The sequence below is a fragment of the Macaca mulatta genome, chromosome 2, assembly GCF_049350105.2.
Source record: "Macaca mulatta isolate MMU2019108-1 chromosome 2, T2T-MMU8v2.0, whole genome shotgun sequence".
NCBI classification, from domain to species: domain Eukaryota; kingdom Metazoa; phylum Chordata; class Mammalia; order Primates; family Cercopithecidae; genus Macaca; species Macaca mulatta.
In genome coordinates this window covers 128,570,839-128,587,774 of record NC_133407.1, presented here as the reverse complement: position 1 = coordinate 128,587,774, position 16,936 = coordinate 128,570,839, and the positions used below count along the sequence as shown (strand labels likewise).

At 38.1% G+C, this 16,936-nt stretch overlaps 1 long non-coding RNA gene across 1 annotated transcript; it reads right to left on the bottom strand.

Moving 5' to 3' along the window:
* Positions 1 to 469: 469 nt before the first annotated feature.
* On the bottom strand, positions 470 to 15,462 carry LOC106996877 (uncharacterized). Its single transcript, XR_013414559.1, has 6 exons — positions 15,336 to 15,462; positions 13,868 to 14,234; positions 13,605 to 13,670; positions 9,334 to 9,508; positions 4,773 to 4,864; positions 470 to 587 (listed from the first exon to the last, which is right to left on the bottom strand). It is a non-coding gene; the product is annotated as an uncharacterized LOC106996877 (long non-coding RNA).
* Between the last annotated feature and the right edge of the window lie 1,474 nt (positions 15,463 to 16,936).

The window sequence follows — 16,936 nt, the reverse complement described above, 5'->3', positions numbered from 1 at the left end:
AGTTAGAAAAGCTAACCAAAGCCTGTCATCATTTGTGATGCATGCTCCTCACCACAAAGGTCAAAGGCGTCCTTGCTCCCTGCTTGTGCCCCCTAGCTTCAGAACCTGACCATGCAGCCCATCTGCCCGTGCAGCTGACTGTGACTGACAGGCACTAATGAGTATCAAGTGCTTGGCATGGGGCAGGGCACAGACTACAGCACTAAGGGAGGATTTTTATTCTGTCCATTTCACTTCTTGAGATGATCTATTCTTATTTGGTTTCTACGTTCTAAAGGTTTAATTGGGGGTTTGAGTCTCCTTTTGATGATTCATAGGCCAATGCCTAAAGGAGTGGGCCCTTCCCAGGCTTCATTCCCATTTAAATGAAGAGACTCATTTTTCTCAGAGTTTCTCAAAGCTTTGACGAATCCCTGCCTGAGATTCACCTGGGGTACCCCCTTTTTTTTAATGTCCCCATTTACAATACCTGCATTTTGGAGAGTGAGTTTAGAACTTTAACGAGCTCCTCAAGGGTGACTTCTTAGCAGTTCTTCAGCCTTATGACCACTGGCCAGGATTCAGAGAAGGGAGGAGCTGGGAGAGGCCTGGGAGGTCATATAGTCAGTTAATCCCTGTTATTTGACAGATGAGGTAAACCGAGGCACAGAGCAGAACCAAAGTTGTTGACAGAGCTCAGGCAAGACCCGAGTGTGGGCTCTTCAGATCTCTCCCAGGCTCCAAGGCCAAAATCACCTTTCTAAACTGTAGTTGACATTTCCTTTACAGCTCTGGAAGCAGAGTATGAATTTGTTCTACAAGCCTATATTTTATAAGGACAAAATGGTAACTTATTGAAGTGCCCATTGCAGTACCATCCGCTTTTGATCTCAAGCAGTAACGTCTCAATTAACCTATTCAAAATTGCTTTGTGATCTCTCATTGTCTTCAGAGTAGGGTTCAAGTGGGTAACAGCCCCTCTCTGTGATTGGCACTCCCTTCTCCAAAGCATCTGTCATTCTTCTCCTCTCCTCCACCTACTTCACACTCTACTCTCCAGATAATAACTTTTTTCAGTTTGAGAGAGCCGTATTCATTCCTCTCAAGGGTTCACACATGTATTCTCTCTGCACTGTTTTTCTAGCAAAGCTATTTTGGATGTCAGGTGATATCTTTTCTCCTCTGGAAAGCTTTCTCTGACCTCCCAAGTGCAGGTTACAGACATTCCCAGGAACCTACCTTGCACGCTATGCAGCTCCTTTCAAATGGATTGATACCATGTTGCAATTGTTTTTATGTTTTTCTCCCCAAATATATTTTATGTTCTACAGGACAGGAAGCATGTTTAATTGAAGTGTACCTAGGACACAGTACCTGGCACCTAGAGGCACCTAATAAACTATACACCAAATAAATGGCGGGATTGGTAAATGGTAGAAGGTGATGTGGGTTAGGGCAAGCTGGGGTCCATCATGAAAGGTTTTGGTTCTGAGTAGAAGATGCTTGTCTGGACCTAGTCCATGACAATGATCCATCTGAGGCTTCTTGATGAGGGTGTAGGGGGAATATTACCCTGGCAGCAGTAAGGAGCTTGACTGGGAGTGCAAAGAAGCTAGAAACCACATGAGAATTATAATGTGGCTGCCACAGTCCAGACTCAAGGCCATGACAGTAAGGAGCAGGCCTATGGCTGTAGGAATGATAAAGAAATGAATTCATCCCAGAAATGCTGCTTGTGAAATAAGAGCACTTGATAGAAGAGAGTCAAAGATCATTCCTAGAGGGATCATCCTTTCTTTCACAGGTTTATTAATTTATTAATTCAGCAAACATTGATTGAGGTAAAAGGCACTGGTGTATAGCAGAAAATAAAACAGACATGGTCCTTGCCCTCCTGAAAGTAAGATAAATAATAGATAAGTAAACCAAAAGAAGGAGTGCTTAATATAACCAGCAAGGAATCAACTTCATGAATGAAATTCAATAATTCATGTAAAGCATTTGGTACAGTGCTTGCTTGGCATGTAGTAAAAACTCAGTAAATATTATCAGGTTCCTCTCCTCCACCAATCATCTCATGAAAATAAAGGGATCTTCTGTTGTGTCTCATAGCTATTAAATGAATCACAATAATGGCTGCCATATATCAAGTGCCTATTACATACCAAGTTCTATATCATGGGCTTTGCATGTACTATCTTCTTACAACAACCTTGTAAGATAGCTACAATTATCCTTTTTCAGATAAGGAATCAGAAGCTAAAATAAGTTAATTTTCAAAAATTTCCAGTGCTAGTAAAGAGAAATCCTTAGGCGTGCTCATCTCACAAATTCTATTCCCTTTCCATTGTCAAATATGGTTGCTGTCAACTAGTGTTTTGACCATCTGCTTTATGATGGATCTGATGGGTTCTTTCGACTTAGCTATCCACTCAGGTAACTGAAAGAACATGCAAGTAATAAGGAGTAAATGGAAGCAATTACATATGGCTCAGCTACCCACATCCAGGCATGGACAACTGTGTGCTCCTTCCTGACTTCCAATGTACATCTTTGAACTGAGAAGACATTTGAATAAAGTCATTCTGTGACTCTTTGAAGAAAGTGTTTATTTCTGTATGTTTGGAACTCTTAGATCATAGAGCATCTACATTATTGTTTAACTCAAATTCTGAGTGCCTACAGTGTTAGGACAGAGTGTAGGCTCTGTTGACGTCCTGTCTTTAGTAAACTGAAATTGAACAGGTCACTTAATACATTCTAAGCCACATTTAGTTATTTATAAAGTTGGAACAAATAGGATCATAACAGAAACACTATCTCATAGGATGCATTTGGGATTTAATGAGTAAAAATAAAGTATATTCTTAACTCGTGGCAATTTTGCATTTAGCAATGTCTGGAGACATTTTTGGTTGCCACAACTTGGGGAATGCTGCTGGTGTCTAGTGAGTAGAAACTAAAAATGCTGCTAAATATCCCACTTTGCAGGAGACAAACCCCTCAACAAAGAATTATCTGGTCTAAAGCATTACTAGTGCTACTAGTGCCAGAGTTGAGACACCCTGATGTATATCCTAGGAACACTTGGAAAATCCCCTGGAAACACTCAGATGCATGATACCCAGATGAAAATACATCTAGGGTATTGACTAAATATTTCACTTTTCATCTAAATATTTTGAAGTCATGAAAAGAATATTTCCATTTGGGATGTGGTGTGGGGCGGTAAAGTTCTTTGTCAGTTGTTTAAGAGTTTCACAAAGCTGAATTCGCATCAGACTCTAAGTTCTGTTTCTTTCATTTCAGGAGTGGTTCACATATAACATCACTTTGGGAATGGAGGTTTATTTGTTTTTATGTAGTTCTGTGTAACTTAAAAGCATCTTGAATTATTAAACCAGTTATTTTCCAGGCCTGCAAATGTTTTCAGCATGTCGCCCTGTTTCCCTGAGTCAGCACATAGTATTGTGTCTTGGAAGACCTCACTCAAAACCATTTCCTTAAAATGTTGCTATTTTTCTTTTGGATTGTTATATTTGGGGTGCTTATTCTGACCAAAGAGGGCATGTTTCTCCCAGATCTCCTCATTTAAGGACCTGTTGGGAATTCTACTCAGGGTGAAAAGGGTATGGACCATAATTTCAGGCTAAAGAGGATCTTAAGGGGTCATTTAATATTTTCCCCTGATGCACTGGACTCTTGCTTACTTCCAGCCAGCAGCCAAAGCATAAGGTAAATCTTCCAGCTCACATTTTATGAGACAATAAGAGTACTTTGAATTACAACTAAAAAATTCTTTTTCTGCTTCAGAGCCAAATGCTTTTACAAGAGGCAGAAAAAAAAAAAAAAAAAAAAAAGAAGAAGAAAAAGAAAAAAACCCGCTCAAGTCAAACTGATGAAAACCAGTCAAAATATGTCCTTGCTGTGGCTGATACAGCGCTCCTGGCTGGTCCCAAAACACAGAAGGCGTCTTCAGGCACCACCACTCTCCACACTGACTAAACTAGATTTGTGTCAACTGCTTGAAAGCTGCAGTCCTGCACCACACATTTCCTGAGATTATTATTGAGAATTATCAGACCTGTTTTGTTCATTACCAGGAAGCTGAAAAATGACTTGCAAAAAGAGGCTGAAAGCTTTCTACAAGCCAGTACAGGCTGACTTTTAAATAAAGCTCTTGAATCCATCATGCAGGGGCTAAAACCTCAGGGAAGTTATCCTTCATAATAACTCCATGGAAATTTCTATTGAAATCCATGGGCCCCCTAGGGATGGTTAGTCCCCCCTCCCATCTAAGTTTGTTCACTTAATATGCACTCATCTCATATGATTTGCTTTTAAGGAGCAAATGTGTTCATTCTTAATTTTTATTTTAAACAATATTAACTCATGCAGAAGCAAGAGAACGAGATTTTCCCCTCTTAATGTCAAGAAATTTGAATTCTGCTTAAGGAAATCATGCAATTATATCCTGTGAGAACTGAAGACCTACCTCATCATCCAATTCAGTTTCATAGACCCAGAGAGGCTCCTAAGATACCCAAACTAATTATGCCTGAATGAGGAATAACGGAGCCCAGCCAAAGATCTTTGTGCTGTAATACACATGGCACCCGAGGTCTTACTGATGTTAATTGTTCTCTTTGTTGTTTTCATCTGAGACTAGACTGTCCAGCTCTTATTTCTCCTGATATTCCTAACAGTTCATTAATAATCCCTGTCCCCTTCATCCCCATCTGACTTTGAAGAACCTGAATTCATCTAGGCTTTGATTAGTGGTAATTATTTACCTGTCAGACTCCAGCTGGAGTGCATCACCGAAGCTGAGTCACATAGCTTTGCTTCCAGTGACTGCTTTCAAACAATTAAATCAGAGAACCACCTGTGTAAATATGTAATATTTGGTGATAAGACAATGATTAGGCAATGCAGCCTGAGCTGAACTCGTGAAAAATACTGAATATTTCTCCCTCGGGCTTTTTACACATGCCTTTAAGCATTTCTGATCTCAAGAACAAGGTCAGGTTATTTTCCCACCCTTCCTACACCTTGTTTGTTTGGAAAATGTAGCTAATCTAATATCTCTAGATTTGGTTTGTTTGAAAGCATTAAAATTTTAAGGGAATCATCTCATGTGCAAGCTGAAAGAGAGGTTGAAATAGGGTGAAACACTAACCAATAATTTTCTTTTTCAGAGCCAAAAAGTCGACGTCAACAGATAAACTGACAATCGAAACTCATTTTGGACAATGGTATCTGTCGTTATTTGTATTTAGTACTTCTTTGGTGGGATTGCAAAGGTAGGATCATGGCAGGAGCAAGAGCTTTGTAGTCAGATAAACCAGGGATTTGAATTATCACTTTAGCACCTAGTAGCTATGTGACCTTTAGCACATTTTGAGCCTAGGTTCCAAATCTGTTAAAAAAAAAAAAAAAAAAAAAAAAAGGAGACATAATTCCTAACCTTATCTACCATGTCATGCCACATGTAAATTACTGAGCTCTCTTCCTGCTAAGCAAACATCCACTCTGCCCCCACTCCAGAATAATAGACCAGAAAATCTATCTTCTTTAGCAAGCCACAGTCTTACATTGTTGGTGATTTTTAAAAGTTGCTTTTTGGTGGAGAACAGTAAGCAATAAGTGATACTGCCAGAAAACAATTCTGAAATTTCCTTCTTTTCTGTCAAACAGTACACTGCCCTACATTTGGCATTTGTTCCTTCTTTAACAGAAATTCATGTAGACTAACCATAGAAAAGATCTTTTCAGTTCTATAGTTGGACATTGAAACATACTGACCCTACCTATCAGTTGCTTAGGTTTTTGCTGTTTCAATCTGAAATTTTTTGGCAGAAGGGCATTCTCTGGGTGGGACTTCATGGACCCACTCCTATTGTATTCCCTTTGCATCTATGGGGTATCACTTTATGCAAAACTCAAAGCCCTGCTTCATTACTTCCTAAACTCTGTGATCTTGGACAAGTTATTCTTTGTGCTTTGGTTTCTTCAATTGCAAAATAGAAATAACCAATGAGTAAGATTATTCAGAGAATTCAGTGGGTTACACATAAAGGACTTAGAATAGTGATTTGAACAGAGACAACAGTAGATTTTCTTCCTTTTTTTTTTCACATTTTGGATGCAGAGGGTACATGTGCTTCTTTGTTACATGAGTATATTGCATATTGTTGGGGATTGGGCTTCTGGTGTATCCATTACCCAAATAGTGAATATTGTACCTGGTAGGTAATTTTTCAACCCTCACCCCTAACTCTTCTCACTTTTGGAGTCTCCAGTGTTTATTATTTCCATCTTTATGTCCATATGTACCCATTGTTTAGCTCCTATTTATAAGTGAGAACATGTGGTATTTGGTTTTCTGTTTCTGAGTTAGTTCAGTTAGGATAATGGCCTCCAGCACCATCTATGTTGCTGCAAAGAGCATGATTTCATTCTTTTTTATGGTTGAATAGTATTCTCTCTCTCTCTCCCTCCCCTCCTTTCTCTCTCTCTCTCTATATATATGTATATATATAAAATATAAAATAGGATGTGTGTGTGTGTGTATATATATATACATATATACACACATACATACACATACACCCTATTTTCTTTAGTCAACCATTGATGAGCACATAGGTTGTTTGCTATTATGAATAATGCTGTGATGAACATACCAGTACAGGTGTCTTTTTGATATAATTTATTTACCTTTGGGTAGATACTCAGCAGTGGGATTGCTGCATCAAATGGTAGTTCTATTTTTAGTTCTTTGAGAAATCTCCATACTGTTTTCCATAGAGGTTGAACTAATTTACATTCCCACCAGCAATGTATATGTGTGACTTTTTCTCCATATCCATGTCAACATTGACAACAACAAATAAATGTTAGTTGTAGTTGTGGTTGCTATTATTATTGAGACAAATGTAGGCAGTTAACAAGAGTTGGTGTCATGGAAAGAGCTAGTGTGCACAGCACAGTATTCAAACTCCTAGTCTTCCCAAGTCAAAAAAGTCACTGCTAAAAATGTTATCCTCTTTCATAAAAGTCATTTTTAGTTTCATTTAGTTTTAATACAATGTTCTATTTGCAGTTTCTGAATATGACAGTGAAAAGTGAGAAAGACTTCTGTGAAATACTACTGTTACTTTTACAGGCAGGTCCAATTGCATTTAGACCAAAATTAATCACTGACTTCAAGTTGATACACTCTTGAGGGAATAAACAGCAGAAAGTTATAAAAAGTTAGATTTATTTACTATCACTTTTTAAATGAATATTTTGAATAGCAGTATGCAAGGTTTGAGGATATAAACCTGTCTCCTGCTGACTTGAGCATCTAAGTTGCCCACAATTACCTGATTGTTTTGTCACTTTGATGGTACCTTCTATTTTTGGTGAGCCCTTTGCTTGTTTTTAGATAGGTTTTACTAGTGTAAAACATAAACATCCTAAACACCCCCAAATTTTCTGAAGCCAAAAGATATACATTAAATTGTGACAGGAGAGCTAATACAGATTTGTAGGAGGCTGTGAAAGGAGTTTTAAATGCAAAATGTTAAGAAGGATCACTCTTCTTGGAGTGCATCCTTTCACCTCCTAATCTTTTAAGCAAACTGATCAGTACTAAACGAAAAGATGTGGTGGGATGAATTGCTTCGGAATAGAAAAAGCACTTTAAATGATTAGGCTTCCTACACATCTTAAAATACAATTACTCTGAAATTCCCATTAGATCCCATTGAATTCACAGGGCAATATGGTCTCCTTGTTTTGTTTAACAGCTATACATTCCCAAGGGTGTTAACGACTCATTGTGCTGGAGTTGAGCTCTAATATTCTTCTTCTCTGAGGCCTTATCACTTATCTAGTCTGTTGATTAACTATGTATAACGATATACCATTGTCCAATTGAGTAGGCTGTATTATAAGCATCTCAATAATACCATAAAATCTAAGCAGAGAAAGAGAGGGTGCACTGATAAGTGTAAGTGCATGCACTGAATTTCTGAAAAGTATCTTCTCATTCTGCACTTTCAGTGCCACAGTTTAAACACCCAAATGTTCTTTCTGTGCATTTATGAATGTATAATTCTCTACATTCGGGATGCTTTTCATAAACTTTGGTCCATTTTTGTAGAAAATTGAAGAAATCATTCTAATTCCACATTTTGGACACTTTATAATTAACCTGAAATTTTTTCATCTGGTTTAAATATTCTGCCAACTCCTCTTGCACCTTACTTCCTGGTCAGTTCCCACATAAATTTCTGCAGCTGTAAAATGTCAGGCTGCTATTGATTCTATGTCTCCTTGCTAAAGGTTACTAACTTCATCAACAGTAATGCTATAAATTACATCTGTTAAGATTCTCTTATTCCTTGCTGCTAGCTCACAACATACCTTCAGTTTCTGGCTGCTTAATGTTGCTGACATTCATTTTGCCCATCATTCTACAAAGACTATAGAACTGAATTATTCTTGGATACTATCACCAAGTTGACACACTTTCAGCTTCTGGATCATGAGCTGAAACCAAAAATCTGACGTTTTTGGCAACAAAAACCCACAGTGTATTATCTTTGGTCCAAAAAGGCTTTCAAATAATGAAAGCATGACTACAGCTGTTGAATCTTATTCCAAGTTTCTTTCTGCCTTCCTTCACCCATGCACCCATAACATTCGGATGCATAGACCTGGAATAACATTCTCAGTTTTTATTCAGAAGAAAAAAATAGAGTTGTTAGAGATCTGTGTAAGCAAAAATTAATGGATCATCATGGCATTAATGCGAGCTAGAAGATTATAGATTCATAGATCTCAATTCATATGCTACAAACTTTTCACAGGTTTGCCACCTAATTGGGAACAGTCTGTGCAGTTTTCGTTTTGTACCACTGAAGTTATTCACTATCATGACAACTGTAACTAATTATGTTTGTCTGAGCTGGTCATGAAGCATGGTGGTGGTGGTGGGGCTGAAACTAGGAGTAGGAAAGGAAAGACAGCACAACACAAATCTGAAAAGAAAAATTGAAAAGATGTGTGACATGAAAGATGTATGGGTGGGAAGCCTGTAGTATCTTTTCCCTAGGAGAGTATAAATATGCACACATTATTGACCTTATTGAAGTATAATTTACGTGGGAAAAAAATCAGTGTACCTATTTTAAGTGTCCAGTTTAAGTTTTGATATGTGCATACATATGTGTAATGATCACAAAAATCAAGACACATAAAATTCCCAATTCACTAAAATAATATCTTCTGTTTCTGCCCAGGCAACCTCCCACCCTAACCCCAACTGCCATTATACTTTCTATCAATAAAGACTAGACTTACCTGTTTTAGATCTTCAAGCAAATTGAGTCATGTGATGTGTACTTTTTGGGGATTAGGCACTTCCCAGCAAAATATTTTTGAGATTCATTCATATTGTGTTCAACAAGTGTTCATACATAAGTAGACAAGCAGTCTGTGTAGCAGACATATGTTTTTATTTTTCTTGGACTAATACCTAGAAAGGGGGTTGATTAGTTATATGATAAGCATATCTGTAACTTTATAAGAAACTACCAAATTGTGTTCTAAGATGTTTATACCATTTTACACTCTCCCTACCCATGTATGACATTTCCAGTACTCCTAAATCCTCTCCAAATCTTGTTAATATCTGTCTTTTTCATTTTATCTATTTTAGTGGGTGTGTAGTGGTATCTCATTGTGGTTTAAAATTGTGTTTCTATGGTGACTATGATGTTGAGTATCTTTCAGTGTTTACTGACCCTTATATTCTTCTGTGAAGTATATGTTCAAATCTCAAATCTTTTGCTCCTCTTAAAAATTTGGTTGTCTTTTTATTGAGTTATAAAAATTATTCTTATAGTCCAGATACAACTCCATGATGTGCATTGTGAATATTTTCTTTCAATCTTTGACTTGACATCTTATTTTTTAATGATGGTTTGTCAGTAGCAAAAGTTTTTGCTTTTGAGGAAGTCTTATCAATTTGGTCTTTTTTGGTTAGTACTTTTATGGTCTAAGAAATCCATTATGGCTAGGTCATAAAATTTTATTATTTTAGGTTTTACATTTAGTTCCACGATCTGTGTCTAGTTTACTTTTTGCCTGTGGTAAGGGGTAGGAACAAAAGTTAGTCTTTTTCAATACAGTCTGATTGTTACAGCACTAATGGTTGAAAAGACCACACTTTCCTCTCTGTTCTATTCAAGCTTACTGACCTTTATCTTCCACAATATCAAATGGTTACTGCAACTATCTCGTGAATTTTTTCACTTCAGATATTATATTTTTCTGCTTTGGAAGTTTCACTAGGTTCTTTTTTTACAGTACCCATTTCTCTCATTGCATTTATGTTTTTATACACATACTTGGAACTGCTGATAGCTGTTTTAAGGTCCTTGTCCACTAATTTCATCATCTCTCTCACTTCTGGGTCTCTTTCTGTGGATGCATTTTTCTCCCGGTTATGGAAAGGAGATTTTCTCTTAATTTCTTGTGTGTCTAGTAATTTTTTTATTGGATGTTGCTGAACATTGTGTTACAGTATTGTCTGGATTTAGTTTTGCTCCTTTAAAGAGCACTGTGCTTTGTTCTAGTAAGCATTTAAATTTCATGTAGATTAGCTTAATCTTTTTGAGATTTCTAAAAAGTTTTATTAGAACGAGTATGGAGTACAGTAGCCCCCCCGCCCCCTTATCTGTGGGGAATACTTTCCAAGACCCCTATGGATGCCTGAAACTGAGGACAGTACCTCCCCACACCTGATTACTATTGATTGGAATGCCTCTCTGTTCATGTCTTGCACCCACAAATGTAACTCTTTTCTGTCTTAACTAAGCACTTTGCCTGAACCGTGGTGGTAACTTTTGCAGTTTGAGGTGGGACAGCAAAACTAGCAAATATCTTTTTCCTTCTTCAAAATTCCACGGATAGAAGATGTGTTCTTACTGTAGATCTCAGCCACCTCAGCATATGACTTTTTTTTTCCTTAAGTCAAGAACTTTCACATTTTTATTTAAAGGAAGTACTTTGTGGCTTCTCTTTGGCTTATCCAAATTTCCAGCATTGCTATTCTTGCATGTGGGGGTTGTTATTAAACGAAAAAAGGGTTACTTGTGTATAAGCACTGCAATACTGCCTCAGTCATTCTGATAACCTAAGTGACCAATGGGAGGGTAGCATATACTGGACAGAGGGATGATTCGTGTTCTGGGTGGGACAGAGTGGGATGGCTTGAAATTTCATTATGCTACTCAGAACAGTGTACAATTTAAAATTAAATGACGAGGTGATGGGTGCAGCACACCAACATGGCACAAGTATACATATGTAACAAACCTGCACGTTATGCACATATACCCTAGAACTTAAAGTATAATAATAATAAATAAATTTTAAAAAAAAAGACAAAAAAAAAATTATGAATTGCTTATTTCTGAGATTTTCCATTGAAAATTTTTGGACTGAAGTTGACTGTGGGTAGCTGAAGCTGCAGGAAGTTAGACTGTGGATAAGGGGGAGCTACTCTAGGTTTTATTGTAGGGACAATTTTGCATTACTACTGAGGCATGGATATTTTGGGGTCTCTACTAAATGACACATAAATTCAATGGTGTGTCTCGACTTTGGCTGGAACTTGAATACATTTCAGTTCAGGAGGAGCTCTGGTAGTTTTTCAGTTTATAGTTCGTCAATAATTGTCTTTCCAAGTAGCTGTTCTTTAACTTGTGGTGTCTTACACTATATAGTTTCATAATCAGCCAAAAACTCAAGAACATCCTTGTGCATATTTTGTTTTTATTTTTATTTTTGAGACAGAGTCTCACTTTGTCGCTCAGGCTGGAAATGCAGTGGTACGATCTTCACTCACTGTGACTTCTGCCTCCTGGGTTCAAGCGATTCTTGTGCCTCAGCCTCCGAGTACCTGGGATTATAGGCGCCTGCCACCATGCCTGGCTAATTTATTTATTTATTTATTTTTGAGATGGAGTTTCACTCTCTCAGGTTGGAGTGTAGTGGCACAGTCTTGGCTCACTGCAACCTCCGCCTCCTGGGTTCAAGCGATTCTCCTGCCTCAGCCTCCTGAGTAGCTAGGATTATAGGCATGCACCACCGTGCCCAGCTAATTTTTGTATTGTTAATGGAAAAAGGGTTTCACCATGTTGGTCAGGCTGGTCTCGAGCTCCTGATTTGTGATCTGCCCACTTCGGCCTCCCAAAGTACTGGGATTACAGATGTGAGCCACTGCACCCGCCCTTTGTGCGTATTTCTTGAGCTCTTTCCCTACATAGCTCCTTCCTTCCCCATACTCTGCCCTACAAATTCCAGTCATTTCAGCTTTCCCAATGTTGATCCCTGTCTCCTCTACTCGGTGAGGCCCCATGTTTCACCTGGGTTTTCCTTTCCGGAGTAGCAGTTCGGACAGTATCTCTAGGCAAAAAATCAGGGCAATTGTAGGCATCACCTCATTTCCTTCCTTTTTCTCAGGGATCATAGTTTTGTGCTGCCTATTGTCCAAAAACAGTGACTTCGTATATTCCATCCAGTTTTCTAATTGTTTCTGATAGATGGTCTCTTTAATGGCAGTTAGCCCATTATGGTCAGAAGCAGAAAAAGTATATTTTTTAAAAGTTCAAGTAAGGCAATTATTTTACCATAAACAGGAATAAAGGGCCCTCAGCTAAATGGTATGGTCACTTGAATTGTGACTTAGTCCCTTTGAGAGTACTAGTGAAAGTCGGGTTTTAAGATACATGCCATGAGTACTGATGAAAAGGCCTATTTCTCAAATAGCAATTGTTTGTGTCCTACCATTGTGGTTTGTGCTACATCTGTGTAGAACTTGCATTGTAATTTACTTAAAATATTTTCTTTAAGTTGACTTCCTTGTACCTTAAATTTATGTGAATAATAAACTATAATATGACTATAAATGGAATTGAGAAACTCATTCTGTTTTTATAATATACATTAAACTAAGCAAATGACTCTTTACGGGGTGGGGGGAGGGAGAGTCCCTGGACTACTGAAGTCATCTCATATCAGTTAGTACTTTCCTACACCTGGTTGGTTGTACTCAAACAGACCACATAGGCACTGAAAGAAGATGTGAGATGGGTGATGGAGATGAAAAAGGAATGGACATTTTCATTTATCATTTCTGATAGAAACATACAATTTTTAAAACTAGAATAAGCTTAGAAAACATCTAATCTAACCGACTCATCTCACAGATGAGAAAACAGTCTTACAGATGGACTAGCTGCTTTCCAAAGTCTCACCACTGGTTGATTAATTCAACAGTCACTTACCAACAGATACTAAGTGCTGGACACTCTTCTAGGAGCTGGGAATACAGTAGTAAATGAAGAGACAAAATCCTTATCTTCTTAGAGTTTACATTCTAGCAATGAGTAGAACCCCTTTTCTTGGGTCTGTGTTCAGTTGTGTATTAATAGGCTACAGGCTACAAAGGACAGCACCTGGACACCTTAATAACTGTCCCCATCTTGTCCTTCAACACCCTTAGGAATCAGGTTTTTCTCCACGTAAAATCAGCCCAATTTTGTAATGATCTCAGTCTAACCTACCTGGAATATACCAGCTCACTTCATATTTCCTAATGGAGCTACATCCCATGCTTTCAAGCTTTATCCCTGTAAGAAAAAAATATCGATCGTTTTTATGAGAAAGTGCCCATGACCAATTACATCATTTAGAATTTTCTTGAGTGTAGTTGGCCTCTGGTTGCAACACAGATCAGCCTGTAGACAGGGTCTCTTGGCTTCTTATCTCATGTAGCTTTAGGATTGTGTTCCTGCCCTGTTTTGGTCTCTCTTGGTGTATCACTTACCCAAGGTGTTTGTGCTGTTTATGTGTACAACCTCCTATATCCCAGTCCTGTCTTTGTTTAGATCTGGAAACTCTTCTGGTCTGAGGAAAAGAAGACTCTACTTTGACATTCCAGTCTTGAAAGCCGACTGTGTTCCTGACAGCTTCGATGTTTTTCACAGGCATAACCACCCCCAGAGAGGCAGAAAAGGTAGGATGGAAGAAATCATCAGAAATGAGTTTGGGCATGCAGTTGACCCTCCTTTTTGTCTTTAAATCAGTGGAATTAGTGAATACTGCTATGAACTCATGGAATTTTCAGCCTTCAGAATTCCCAGATGTCCTCAAGTTGTCTTTGAAGGATTCTTATTTTACAATGTGTGTTTTTCCTGAGAAAAGGAGAAAAACAGAGTGTGTCTTGTTAGTGGGATAGCTAAGATTTGAGGATAACTCCCTTTCATTACGGGATTGCTATGTCTCAGGCATGATGCTATGTACTTTATCATTTTCACCTTCACAACAATCCAGTGATACATGAATTATATGCGACCTCATGCTACAAATAAGGAAGTAGAATCTTGGAGAGGCCACTTAGTTTCACTAACATCAAATAACCAGTATGTGATTGGGGCAAGATCCAGTTCCATTTGTTACCAATGAAAGCCTTCTACGCTATAGCTCGTTAATATCAGTGTTGGGGTAAAAGTTATAAATACACAAATATGTGTAAAACATTAAATGTAGGTTTTTTCCTCATACAACCATCTATAACTGAACAAACTGAGTCAGAATCTGAAATTGTCTCAAAATCACTAAGTAAAGTGGTGATCTGAATGAGAATGCTAGTCTTTCTAATTTTGTCCAAGCTTCTTTGTAACACAGCATTTTAATTCCAGGAAAAAAACAATTCAAATTGAATTAGCTGGAATTGTTCGGTTAAAACTCAGTGTTTTTACAGTTGAAACCTAGAAGTTTTTTAAGTGCCAGTATTATAACTCTGCTCTTAAATCCTCTAAACTCAACAGATATTTATTCAATTATTGAGTGACATTCAAATACTTGAACGTCTCTTATTGATCATACTATGTTTTTTATTGCTACCTGTATATCCCAAATAAACTATTCTATTGCCAGACCAAAATAAAAGATAAAATATTTTTTTTTCAAATTCAAAGAAATTGTCTTTGGTCTATCTAGACTATCAATTATCCTGAAAGATTTGTAGATGCTTAATAGGTGAGAATAAAATAGAAAATGCCTTTTTCCTCAAAGTATTCTGTTGGGATGTGCCATTTGAAAGAAAAAAAATCAGTTTAAGGAGACACATAATCATTAAACAATCTTGTTTCAGTCACTATCACTGCAAATGCAATTAGAGCCAATTCTCCTGAGTCTATGCTAATGGAAGGAGGGTGTAACATGCATGGTTGACAGGCTCAGATAATCTGAATAACTGATTTTCAACATTTCCCCCTACTAAACCTATTTACCAGAGTTGCTAGCAAGTAATGGAAACTGTCGATTCTCGTTTCCTTCCTCTCCTCCCCACACCTGGCGCCCCAACACAGTCACCCTTTGATGGAGATGTTAGTGAGCAGTGAATTGGCCAAAAAGCTGTGGGAGGAAGAAGAAAGAAGGAAAGTCGATCAATCTTTGAATAAATAAAAGCTATTTTTATGTGATGCTTCTGCAATGGAAGGTCCTGCCACATGTAGAATATTGTCTGGGTTAATATTCTTATACATACTGGTACAATAAACCCACCTCAAATAATAGTCTTATTAAATTCATATAGGTAAGCAAAATAGCAATTCATTTTATTTGTTCAATAATATTAAAAGTTACAGATACAGTTGAAGTTTCTTTTGACATTTACCCTCAATCTCTCAGACCTGCCTCCTTACTCAAAAGGAGCCACATCTCTCTGATATGTACTTATTATTATACAAAATGTCCAGCTTTTCATCCAAGTTTTTTCTATGAATTTACATAGAAATTTAGTCAGAGAAAATAAGCATGTTTTTTGTTTTTACAGTAATAATAGCCTACCTATATAGTTTAGCTATGTGGGGTGACACTGTTATGCATTGCCCAAATCCCCCTTCAATGAAGGACTCATTGCCTCATCAGGGAGCACTTTCAGCAGACTGTCTGCATCTCTCAGCCCCTTCCTGAACCACCTCTGCTGCAACAGCCCCCTCACCCTCAGGCTCACCCCTGCCGAGACAGGCAATGGTCAGTGTCTGATCCAGTTCCATTTGGTACCAAGGTACTAGTTCCCATGCAAGCTTATTGTAAGACTACAAATGTCTTGCCATATTGGCACAGAGTGGGGCAACTCAGAAAGATCTTCCTAGCCTCAGAGCTGCCTGTGGGGTGGCTGAGGCTGCTGTGGAGTCCACATCATAGCTCAACTTCTGTCTTCGCCCAATCCTGCTTCCTTAGATGCTGATGCGAAGAAGTTTCCTAATAAATTTCCAGAACAGTAACTTCCATCTCATAGTCTGCTTCCCAGGAAACCACCCGATGACATGTCGCTTGCTTAGTTTTTCACAGAATATGTCCTGGGAGCCCCATTTGCTAGTAAACATAGACCTATCTCATTATTTTAATCTTGTATTTGTGTCAGAACTGAGATGTTGTTCATCAAAGCCCTGGTTCCCTACATTTCTGAACCTGCATCTAGACTACATCATGATTAACTATGACTAAATTAGTGTGTTCTAGCCAACGGACTGTGGAGAGAAGTGATATATGGCACTCCCAGGTCCAATCTGTTGACGCTTCATGAAATTTTCCACATCCTTTCTCATCCTCCATGTGCTAACTAGATGCAAAGGATCTAGCAGAAGTTTCCAAGGTCCTAGGGACAGCAGAGTCACAGAAAGCTGGGTCACTGAATCACCACAATGAAGGTTACCCGTAAACCTCCACCTCAAATTGTTAACCTGTTCAAATATGTAGGGGCATTTCTTACAAGAATTAGTCTCTCCTCCTTAAAATTAAAGAACTCTTTGGCTGTTTCCAGTCTCTCACTATTACAAAACACATTGCTCTGAGTATTTTGTACATGTCTCCTTGGGTGCAAGTG